This window comes from Balaenoptera physalus, assembly GCF_965194825.1.
Source record: "Balaenoptera physalus genome assembly, chromosome: X".
Classification (NCBI taxonomy): domain Eukaryota; kingdom Metazoa; phylum Chordata; class Mammalia; order Artiodactyla; family Balaenopteridae; genus Balaenoptera; species Balaenoptera physalus.
The window spans coordinates 75,621,491-75,633,734 of record NC_138903.1 but is presented as its reverse complement, the minus strand read 5'-3'; the positions used below and the strand labels follow the sequence as shown (position 1 = coordinate 75,633,734).

At 38.8% G+C, this 12,244-nt stretch overlaps 1 protein-coding gene across 2 annotated transcripts in view; it reads right to left on the bottom strand.

Annotated features, from left to right (window-relative positions):
• DACH2 (dachshund family transcription factor 2) overlaps window positions 1-12,244 on the bottom strand; it is a 639,710-nt gene that overhangs the window by 8,307 nt on the left and 619,159 nt on the right. The gene's annotated exons all lie outside the window — the stretch shown is intronic.

Here is a 12,244-nt window from a genome sequence, read left to right as displayed (position 1 = left end):
AGGATGGTTATTTAAAAGTAACTTCTCACTATTTATTTTTTGAAAATTACCAAGAAACATGTCTATAACATTTTTGAAGGCTTACATTTAAGTTTAGAAAAAATTATATTTTCTACCCAGGGCTCATATTTCCTTCCAAGTGTTGCCTCACCACTAATTCACTTATATAAACAAAGGGATTTCCTTAAAAATACTAGGCTTCATCACAGGCGTACTTTGAGCTATCAAACCTTTCTTTTGGTGGGTAGCTAACTTATTCTTGAACAGATGCCAGTATTTTATAAACGATTTCTCCTGCTAAGTATTAAGTTTTATTCTTTCTGTTTTCTTGAAGTTGCTTAATTAGTGATATGTTTCTAATTTTCAAATGGGCATTATGTTATTTGGCACGAAATAAGATCACATTTAAAAGATCATGTTTTCCTGACCTGAGTAAGAGAAAGAAAGAAAAAAAAAACATGCTGGTTAATGCTCCACTTTAGTCTTATGTTCAATCCAAATTAAATATGCGATTATTTGTATGAACTTTACTTCAATTGTCAAACATGTTCAGAATGGGACATTCTCAAATCAAATAAGCAACAGTAGTGAGGTTAGTTTGGGGTCCAGTTAGATATTAGTACAGTAATATAAATACAGTGCTTCTAATCTGAGAGTAGGAAAAGTAGACCTTTGTAAGATAGGGGCAGATAAATAAAAGTATAGCATTTGATTCCTCTTTCTCTAGAGAAAAGCATTGTTTTAGAGTCATTTTTCAGAAAGATCTAGTGCTTATTTTATAATGTAGCACTTTTTCAAAAAAAATGGAGGTTTAGTGAAAATAATAACCACTTAGCCTTATTAGCCCTAAAAAATTTCTGACTTATACTTTAATCAAAACAAAGACCAGTAAAAGTCATCTTTTCTTTGCAAATGGTATAATAATGGAGTATCAACCTCTCTCACTTGCGTTTAACTCACTTTGTTTTTGTGAATTAATTCTTTAATATACACTTTTCTCTTTTATTTAATCTCTAGTTCTTGTAAGAAACACCCTAGAAAGGGATATGGCTATCTTCCTATTCTCATATGGGGATAAAATATAAAAATATATTTACCACAATTATATACTGAAGAACATATGTTTTAGAGATGGTTTTATATATCAATTATATGCCATTTATTTCACCCTTATTAAAATATACAAACACAAATGTTAACTTCATATGTATTTTATAGGGCATAGTAATAATAATATACTGTACTTATACTTGTCAAAGAGTATGGATCTAACTTATTGACGAGGAGGATTAGGCAAATATTACTATTTTACTAAAATTAAGGGAGAGAGAAATTGAATGACTTCTCAGGGTTAGTTAACAGAGTTACCCAGTTAGTAACTGAGAAATCTTGACTACTAGACTTCTTCCCACCACTTCATTGTGCCTCCTATAGACCAGTTATAAAATAGCAACAAAATTGCATGTGTTCAATACACAGACCTGCAAATTTTGAGCTACACTAAGAGCTCTAGAAATATTTGAACTCTACTTTCCAGCAGGGAAGAGAAAGAAAAGGAAAGGAGAATAAATAAAAAAACTAGTATTCATGGAATGCTGACTATGTTAGGAGCCATACTAAGCCATTCTAAGCACTTATGTCATATGTGGAATGCCATATTCTTTCACTACTTCTTGTTGTAGATGATGTCATGGTAAAAAGAGGTAAGCTACTTACGTGTCTATGTCATTGCTGTAAAAAAATCTAGGGTCGTTATCACCTACCTTCCATAAGTACATAGTTACAAAATGTTTTATAAGGTCAAATTTACTTGAGATTTGTATAGGATGCATATTGGAAATATTTTAATGTAATAATTATTTTTATTATTGAGTTGTACAAATTATTTACATACTCTGAACACAAGTCTTTCATTGGCTGTATGTAATGTAAATATTTCCTCCCAGTCTTTGACTTGTCTTTAGATTTTCTTGACATCTTTGGACGAACAGATTTTAAAATCTTTTATGAAACCCAATTAACAATTTTTCATAGTTAGTGCTTTTTATGTCCTTTCTAAAAAGACTTTGCCTAACCAAAGTTTGCAAAGATACTCTCCTAAGTTTTCTTCTAGAAGCTTTATAGTTTTAGCTTTTGTTTGTTTTTGTTTTTTAGGCTGGTTTTAGCTTTTTATTTATTTATTTTTTGGCTGCACCACTCAGCTTGTGGGATCTTATTTACCCGACCAGTGATCGAACCCACGCCCTCTGCAGTGGAAGCACAGTCTTAACCACTGGACCGCCAGGAAAATTCTTAATGTAATATTTAAAAGTAGAACTATGTTCTTCTTTTTATAACTTTTAACTACTCCTTTTGTATGCTGAACTGTTAGAAAAACACTGTAATTCCTCAATTCAAAGTAATCATAAAATGGAATCAAAATATGGAGAAAAATGAAAATGAGAGTAATGGAAAAACATTAAATGTTAATTTGAACAACGTTAAAAATGACCACATCCAACATTTCCCATAGAAGTTTGAAATGCAGTTACCAAGAGATTGTAAGATTTGAGTTGCAGGTTTTGCCTCACTCATTTTATTTTTTTATTTTTTTATTTTTTTTAACATCTGTATTGGAGTATAATTGGTTTACAATGGTGTGTTAGTTTCTGCTTTATAACAAAGTGAATCAGTTATACATATACATATATCCCCATATCTCTTCCCTCTTGCATCTCCCTCCCTCCCACCCTCCCTATCCCACCCGTCTAGGTGGTCACAAAGCATGGAGCTGATCTCCCTGGCCTCACTCATTTTAAATAGTTACTCACCAATGCTAAGATCAACATGACATTCATTTGTATTGTTTTAAAGAAAATAAGAGCACTTAAATTATGGGAGAATAGGGAAATAGAGAAGAAATGCTTATAAAAAAAACGATGCTTTCTTAAAAGCTAATAGAGGAATTGGTGAAAGCCTTGTCCAAATAACCATTTGTATTACTGAGATAAAGTAGATTCCAACTTAAGTATGTGGATTACTACTAGTGTTAATCTTCAAACATTAAACAAGTAAATCATAAACTTTGTGATTAACAGATTAAGGAATGTCAAGGAGGTCTGTAAAAAATTCTAAACAATGTTTTTCTTTAAATTCACTTTAATTTCCAAAATTGAATGTTACATGGCCATCAAAAATGAGAAAAAATTTCCTGAGAGCAACAAATAAAACTTTCTGCTAATGGCCCACAGAAAGGAATCCTAGCCTAAAATTAGATAACTGAAGATCTGTTAAGGTCTAGTTCCAATAAGGTGATGTGAGTTTAGCCACAAATAGAAGAGTTTTTTTCTACTCCTACTTCAGCTTCTCTACACAGTTTTAAATAGAAAAGAGAGATTGCATTTGTGTAATTTTTGTATTACCCCAATCTCTGCAAAGTTTTAAGGCAGAAGTGATTATTAAATTATAGTTGGCTTTAGTCTATTTTGGTTAATTAACTACAAACTGGAGAAGCCATTCCCCACCCCAGCCCTGCTGCATTGTTTTGCATGGGAGAATATTAAAGTCTAGTTAAATATCCTAGCTAGCTTACTAACTATGAGAGATTTTTACAGATTTGGATTTATAGTGATATTATCAATATGGATTGAGAGTGAAAACAATGGGTAAGGGAGTTAAGATTCCTGTGTTTTAGAATCCATTACCAATAGCAAGCCAATTAACTTCTCTTGGGTTATTTTCCTACTTATAAAATAGGGGTTAATTATACCTTTCTTAAATATCACACAGGAATAATCCTGCTAGAGGATGTGTGTATTAAGAATGGCACAAAGACAAGTTCCTCTTTATGATGGAATATGTTACCAATGAGAGAGCTAGCAATAAGCCTGGACTTGCAACATTTTATGCAATGGAACAAGAAAACGTAGCCAAATCTAAAAAGAAAAAATCAAAGTCTTCAAAGTGAAGGGAGACTGGGAGGAACTGGGAAGGGAGACATTTTGAATGGATTTATTATTTGGGTTTATGGATCCAGCCAGGCCTGAATCTATCCTTTGAAGTGTCAGTTAAGTCACCCAATAAATTACCTTTTAAAATTAAGCCCCCCAAAAAAGAAAAAAGAAAAAAATGGCAAAATTTCACCAGGTTATACAAATATTAGGTATTGTCTTTCTTTTTTTCACTGTTCCAATTTTAGAATATCAATTCCTCATTCCAAGAGTGATAAGCATCTTGGCATAGGACCATCACACATCAACATGTCAGCAATATAATAATTCTATTTTTTAAGTGATGTGACAACAGTGGCCTATGATTACAGCCTTCTATGAAAATGCTGTCTGTTTTCTTAATTAAAAGAGAGATGTGGGGGGTCCTCGGGAAGACGGCGGAAGAGTAAGACGCGGAGATCACCTTCCTTCCCACAGATACAGTAGAAATACATCTACACGTGGAACTGCTCCTACAGAACACCCACTGAACGCTGGCAGAAAACGTCCGACCTCCAAAAAGGCAAGAAACTCCCCCCGTACTTGGGTAGGGCAAAAGAAAAAAGAAATAACAGAGACAAAAGAATAGGGACGGCACCTGCACTAGTGGGAGGGAGCCGTGAAAGAGGAAAGATTTCCACGCACTAGGAAGCCCCTTCGCGGGCGGAGACTGCGGGTGGCAGAGGGGGGAAGCTTCGGAGCCACGGAGGAGAGCGCAGCCACAGGGGTGCGGAGGGCAAAGCGGAGAGGTTCCCGCACGGAGGCTCGGCGCCGAGCAGCACTCTCCAGCCCGAGAGGCTTGTCTGCTCCCCCGCCGGGGCGGGCGGGGCTGGGAGCTGAGGCTCAGCTTCGGTTGGATCGCAGGGAGAGGACTGAGGCTGGCAGCCTGAACACAGCCTGAAGGGATTAGCGCACAACAGCTGGCTGGGAGGGAGACCGGGAAAAAGTCTGCAGCTGCCGAAGAGGCAAGAGACTTTTTCTTGCCTCTTTGTTTCGCGGCGCGCAAGGAGAGGGGATTCAGAGCGCCGCCTAAACGAACTCCAGAGAAGGGCGCGAGCCGCGGCGATCACCGCAGACCCCACAGCAACAGGGGCGCAGAGGAAAAAAACGGAGAGACTCCCGCACAGAGGCTCGGCGCCGAGCAGCACTCACCAGCCCGAGAGGCTTGTCTGCTTGGCGGGCGGGGCTGGGAGCTGAGGCTCGGGTTTCGGTTTCGGTTGGATCGCAGGGAGAGGACTGGGGCTGGCAGCGTGAACACAGCCTGAAGGGGTTAGCGCACCACAGCTGGCTGGTAGGGAGTCCGGGAAAAAGTCTGCAGCTGCCGAAGAGGCAAGAGACTTTTTCTTGCCTCTTTGTTTCGCGGCGCGCAAGGAGAGGGGATTCAGAGTGCCGCCTAAACGAACTCCAGAGAAAGGCGTGAGCCGCGGCGATCAGCACGGACCCCAGAGACGGGCGTGAGACGCTGGGGCTGCTGCTGCCGCCTCAAAAAGCCTGTGTGTGAGCACAAGTCACTCTCCACATCGTCCCTCCCGGGAGCCTGTGCAGCCCGCCACTGCCAGGGTCCCGTGATCCGGGGACAAGTTCCCCGGGAGAACGCACTGCCCGCCTCAGGCTGGTGCAACGTCACGCCGGCCTCGGCCGCCGCAGGCTCACCCCGCCTCCTCTGTACACCTCCCTCCCCGCGGCCTGAGGGAGCCAGAGCCCCCGAAGCAGCTGCTCCTTTAACCCCGTCCTGTCTGTGCGGGGAATAGACGCCCTCAGGCGACCTACACGCAGAGGCGGGTCCAAATCCAAAGCTGAACCCCAGGAACTGTGCGAACAGGGAAGATAAGGGGAAATCTCTCCCAGCAGCCTTAGAAGCAGCGGATTAAAACTCCACAAACAACTTGATGTGCCTGCATCTGGTGAATACCTGAATAGACAACGAATCATCCCAAATTCAGGAGGTGGACTTTGGGAGCAGGATATATTAATTTTTCCCCTTTTCCTTTATTTGTGAGTGTATATGTATATGCTTCTGGGTGCGATTTTGTCTGTATAGCTTTGCTTTACAATAGCTTTATTTTACTTCACTATATTATAGCCTCTTTCTTTCTTTCTATTTTTTCTCCCTTTTACTCTGAGCCGTGTGGACGAAAGGCTCTTGGTGCTCCAGCCAGGCATCAGGGCCGTGCCTCTGAGGTGGGAGAGCCAACTTCAGGACACTGGTCCACAAGAGACCTCCCAGCTTCACGTAATACCAAACGGCAAAAATCTCTCAGAGATCTCCATCTCAACATCAAGACCCAGCTTCACTCAACGACCAACAAGCTACAGTGCTGGACACCCTATGCCAAACAACTAGCAAGACAGGAACACAGCCCCATCCATTAGCAGAGAGGCTGCCTAAAATCATAATAAGGCCACAGACACCCCAAAATACACCACCAGACGTGGACGTGCCCACCAGAAAGACAAGATCCAACCTCATCCACCAGAGCTCAGGCACTAGTTCCCTCCACCAGGAAGCCTACACAACCCACTGAACCAACCTTAGCCACTGGGGACAGATACCAAAAACAACAGGAACTACGAACCTGCAGCCTGTGAAAAGGAGACCCCAAACACAGTAAGATAAGCAAAATGAGACGACAGAAAAACACACAGCAGATGAAGGAGCAGGGTCAGAACATACCAGACTTAACAAATGAAGAGGAAATAGGTAGTCTACCTGAAAAAGAATTCAGAATAATGATAGTAAGGATGATCCAAAATCTTGGAAATAGAATAGAATAAATGCAAGAAACATTTAACAAGGACGTAGAAGAACTAAAGAGGAACCAAGCAATGATGAAAACCACAATAAATGAAATTAAAAATACTCTAGATGGGATCAATAGCAGAATAACTGAGGCAGAAGAAAGGATAAGTGACCTGGAAGATAAAATGGTGGAAATAACTACTGCAGAGCAGGATAAAGAAAAAAGAATGAAAAGAACTGAGGACAGTCTCAGAGACCTCTGGGACAACATTAAACGCGCCAACATTCGAATTATAGGGGTCCCAGAAGAAGAAGAGAAAAAGAAAGGGACTGAGAAGATATTTGAAGAGATTATAGTTGAAAACTTCCCTAATATGGGAAAGGAAATAGTTAATCAAGTCCTGGAAGCACAGAGAGTCCCATACAGGATAAACCCAAGGAGAAACACACCAAGACACATATTAATCAAACTGTCAAAAATTAAATATAAGGAAAACATATTAAAGGCAGCAAGGGAAAAAAAACAAATAACACACAAGGGAATCCCCATAAGGTTAACATCTGATCTTTCAGCAGAAACTCTGCAAGCCAGAAGGGAGTGGCAGGATATACTTAAAGTGATGAAGGAGAAAAACCTGCAACCAAGATTACACTACCCAGCAAGGATCTCATTCAGATTCGATGGAGAAATTAAAACCTTTACAGACAAGCAAAAGCTGAGAGAGTTCAGCACCACCAAACCAGCTTTACAACAAATGCTAAAGGAACTTCTCTAGGCAAGAAACACAAGAGCAGGAAAACACCTACAATAACAAACCCAAAACATTTAAGAAAATGGGAATAGGAACATACATATCAATAATTACCTTGAATGTAAATGGATTAAATGCTCCCACCAAAAGACACAGGCTGGCTGAATGGATACAAAAACAAGACCCATATATATGCTGTCTACAAGAGACCCACTTCAGACCTAGAGACACATATAGACTGAAAGTGAGGGGATGGAAAAAGATATTCCATGCAAATGGAAATCAAAAGAAAGCTGGAGTAGCAATTCTCATATCAGACAAAATAGACTTTAAAATAAAGACTATTACAAGAGACAAAGAAGGACACTATATAATGATCAAGGGATCGATACAAGAGGAAGGTATAACAATTGTAAATATTTATGCACCCAACATAGGAGCACCTCAATACATAAGGCAAATACTAACAGCCATAAAAGGGGAAATCGACAGCAACACAATCATAGTAGGGGACTTTAACACCCCACTCTCACCAATGGACAGATCATCCAAAATGAAAATAAATAAGGAAACACAAGCTTTAAATGATACATTAAACAAGATGGACTTAATTGATATTTATAGGACATTCCATCCAAAAACAACAGAATACACATTTTTCTCAAGTGCTCATGGAACATTCTCCAGGATAGATCATATCTTGGGTCACAAATCAAGCCTTGGTAAATTTAAGAAAATTGAAATCGTATCAAGTATCTTTTCCGACCACAACGCTATGAGACTAGATATCAATTACAGGAAAAGACCTGTAAAAAATACAAACACATGGAGGCTACACAATACATTACTTAATAACGAAGTGATCACTGAAGAAATCAAAGGGGAAACCAAAAAATACCTAGAAACAAATGACAATGGAGATACGATGACCCAAAACCTATGGGACGCAGCAAAAGCAGTGCTAAGAGGGAAGTTTATAGCAATACAAGCCTACCTCAAGAAACAGGAAACATCTCGAATAAACAACCTAACCTTGCACCTAAAGCAATTAGAGAAAGAAGAACAAAAAAACCCCAAAGCCAGCAGAAGGAAAGAAATTATAAAGATCAGGTCAGAAATAAATGAAAAAGAAATGAAGGAAACAATAGCAAAAATCAATGAAACTAAAAGCTGGTTCTTTGAGAAGATAAACAAAATTGATAAACCATTAGCCAGACTCATCAAGAGAAAAAGGGAGAAGACTCAGATCAATAGAATTAGAAATGAAAAAGGAGAAGTAACCACTGACACTGCAGAAATACAAAAGATCATGAGAGATTACTACAAGCAACTCTATGCCAATAAAATGGACAACCTGGAAGAAATGGACAGATTCTTAGAAATGCACAAACTGCCGAGACTGAACCAGGAAGAAATAGAAAATATGAACAGACCAATCACAAGCACTGAAATTGAAACTGTGATTAAAAACCTTCCAACAAACAAAAGCCCAGGACCAGATGGCTTCACAGGTGAATTCTATCAAACATTTAGAGAAGAGCTAACACCTATCCTTCTCAAACTCTTCCAAAATATTGCAGAGGGAGGAACACTCCCAAACTCATTCTACGAGGCCACCATCACCCTGATACCAAAACCAGACAAAGATGTCACAAAGAAAGAAAACTACAGGCCAATATCACTGATGAACATAGATGCAAAAATCCTCAACAAAATACTAGCAAACAGAATCCAACAGCACATTAAAAGGATCATACACCATGATCAAGTGGGGTTTATCCCAGGAATGCAAGGATTCTTCAATATACGCAAATCAATCAATGTGATACATCATATTAACAAATTGAAGGAGAAAAACCATATGATCATCTCAATAGATGCAGAGAAAGCTTTCGACAAAATTCAACACCCATTTATGATAAAAGCCCTGCAGAAAGTAGGCATAGAGGGAACTTTCCTCAACATAATAAAGGCCATATATGACAAACCCACAGCCAACATTGTCCTCAATGGTGAAAAACTGAAACCATTTCCACTAAGATCAGGAACAAGACAAGGTTGCCCACTCTCACCACTATTATTCAACATAGTTTTGGAAGTGTTAGCCACAGCAATCAGAGAAGACAAAGAAATAAAAGGAATCCAAATCGGAAAAGAAGAAGTAAAGCTGTCACTATTTGCAGATGACATGATACTATACATAGAGAATCCTAAAGATGCTACCAGAAAACTCCTAGAGCTAATCAATGAATTTGGTAAAGTAGCAGGATACAAAATTAATGCACAGAAATCTCTTGCATTTCTATACACTAATGACGAAAAATCTGAAAGTGAAATTAAGAAAACACTCCCATTTACCATTGCAACAAAAAGAATAAAATATCTAGGAATAAACCTACCTAAGGAGACAAAAGACCTGTATGCAGAAAATTATAAGACACTGATGAAAGAAATTAAAGATGATACAAATAGATGGAGAGATATACCATGTTCCTGGATTGGAAGAATCAACATTGTGAAAATGACTCTACTACCCAAAGCAATCTACAGATTCAATGCAAGCCCTATCAAACTACCACTGGCATTTTTCACAGAACTAGAACAAAAAATTTCACAATTTGTATGGAAACACAAAAGACCCCGAATAGCCAAAGCAATCTTGAGAACGAAAAATGGAGCTGGGGGAATCAGGCTCCCTGACTTCAGACTATATTTCAAAGCTTCAGTAATCAAGACAGTTTGGTACTGGCACAAAAACAGAAATATAGATCAATGGAACAGGATAGAAAGCCCAGAGATAAACCCACACACATATGGGCACTTTATTTTTGATAAAGGAGGCAAGCATATACAGTGGAGAAAAGACAGCCTCTTCAATAAGTGGTGCTGGGAAAATTGGACAGGTACATGTAAAAGTATGAAAATAGAACACTCCCTGACACCATGCACAAAAATAAACTCAAAATGGATTAAAGACCTAAGTGTAAGGGCAGACACTATCAAACTCTTAGAGGAAAACATAGGCAGAACACTCTATGACATACATCACAGCAAGATTCTTTTTGACCCAGCTCCCAGAGAAATGGAAATAAGAACACAAATAAACAAATGGGACCTAATGAAACTTAAAAGCTTTTGCACAGCAAAGGAAACCATAAACAAGACCAAAAGACAACCATCAGAATGGGAGAAAATATTTGCAAATGAAGCAACTGACAAAGGATTAATCTTCAAGATTTACAAGCAGCTCATGCAGCTCAATAACAAAAAAACGAACAACCCAATCCAAAAATGGGCCGAAGACCTAAATAGACATTTCTCCAAAGAAGATATACAGATGGCCTACAGACACATGAAAGAATGCTCAACATCATTAATCATTAGAGAAATGCAAATCAAAACTACAATGAGATATCATCTCACACCGGTCAGAATGGCCATCATCAAAAAATCTAGAAACAATAAATGCTGGAGAGGGTGTGGAGGAAAGGGAACACTCTTGCACTGTTGGTGGGAATGTAAATTGATACAGCCACTATGGAGAACAGTATGGAGGTTCCTTAAAAAACTACAAATAGAACTACCATACGACCCAGCAATCCCACTACTGGGCATATACCCTGAGAAAACCATAGGTCAAAAAGAGTCATGTACCAAAATGTTCATTGCAGCTCTATTTACAATAGCCAGGACATGGAAGCAATCTAAATGTCCATCGACAGATGAATGGATAAAGAAGATGTGGCACATATATACAATGGAATATTACTCAGCCATAAAAAGAAATGAAATGGAGGTATTTGTAATGAGGTGGATGGAGTTAGAGTCTGTCATACAGAGTGAAGTAAGTCAGAAAGAGAAAAACAAATACAGTATGCTAACACATATATACGGAATCTAAGGGGAAAAAAAAAAAAAAAAAAAAAAAAAAAGGCCATGAAGAACCTAGTGGCAAGAAGGGAATAAAGACACAGACCTACTAGAGAATGGACTTGAGGATATGGGGAGGGGGTGGGGTGAGATGTGACAGGGTAAGAGAGTGTCATGGACATATATACACTACCAAATGTAAAATAGATAACTAGTGGGAAGCAGCCGCATAGCACAGGGAGATCAGCTCGGTGCTTTGTGACCACCTAGAGGGATGGGATGGGGAGGGTGGGAGGGAGGGAGATGCAAGAGGGAAGAGAAATGGGAACATATTGTATATGTATAACTGATTCACTTTGTTATAAAGCAGAAGCTAACACACCATTGTAAGGCAATTATACTTCAATAAAGATGTTAAAAAAAAAAAAAAAAAACAGAGATGTGAAAGTGAAAAATAAAACTTAAACTTTTAATCCAAGAAAGGCTTTCCTTTTGCACATTCCTTAGGTGTATCTGGGTTGGTAAGTGGGATAGGGTGACTCTTCAGCTTAAAAAATTGTATTGCATATGTAAAGAGGATGGGGCATAAAGCGACTAGTTAAACAGTTATACAAGTTGAGTTAAACAACTCTTCCTATACTATAGTCAGAAAGACCTGTTAATTAATGAATTAGCCCTGTGGACTCTAAAATGCTTAGTAGCAGAACAACCTATTGATATTTTGTTTTGCAAGTCTCATTATCTTGCTATCCCTACAACTACAATTTCATCTATTATGTGAGTGAGATATAGCTAGACTTGTAAGTCTTAGATCTGTAGATGAGATTTTATGTTATTATCATAATTAGCATGACAGCATTTTAGTCACTGCAAATATTCTTTTAGCAATGCAGTGGTAAGTGGTGCAAGCCACT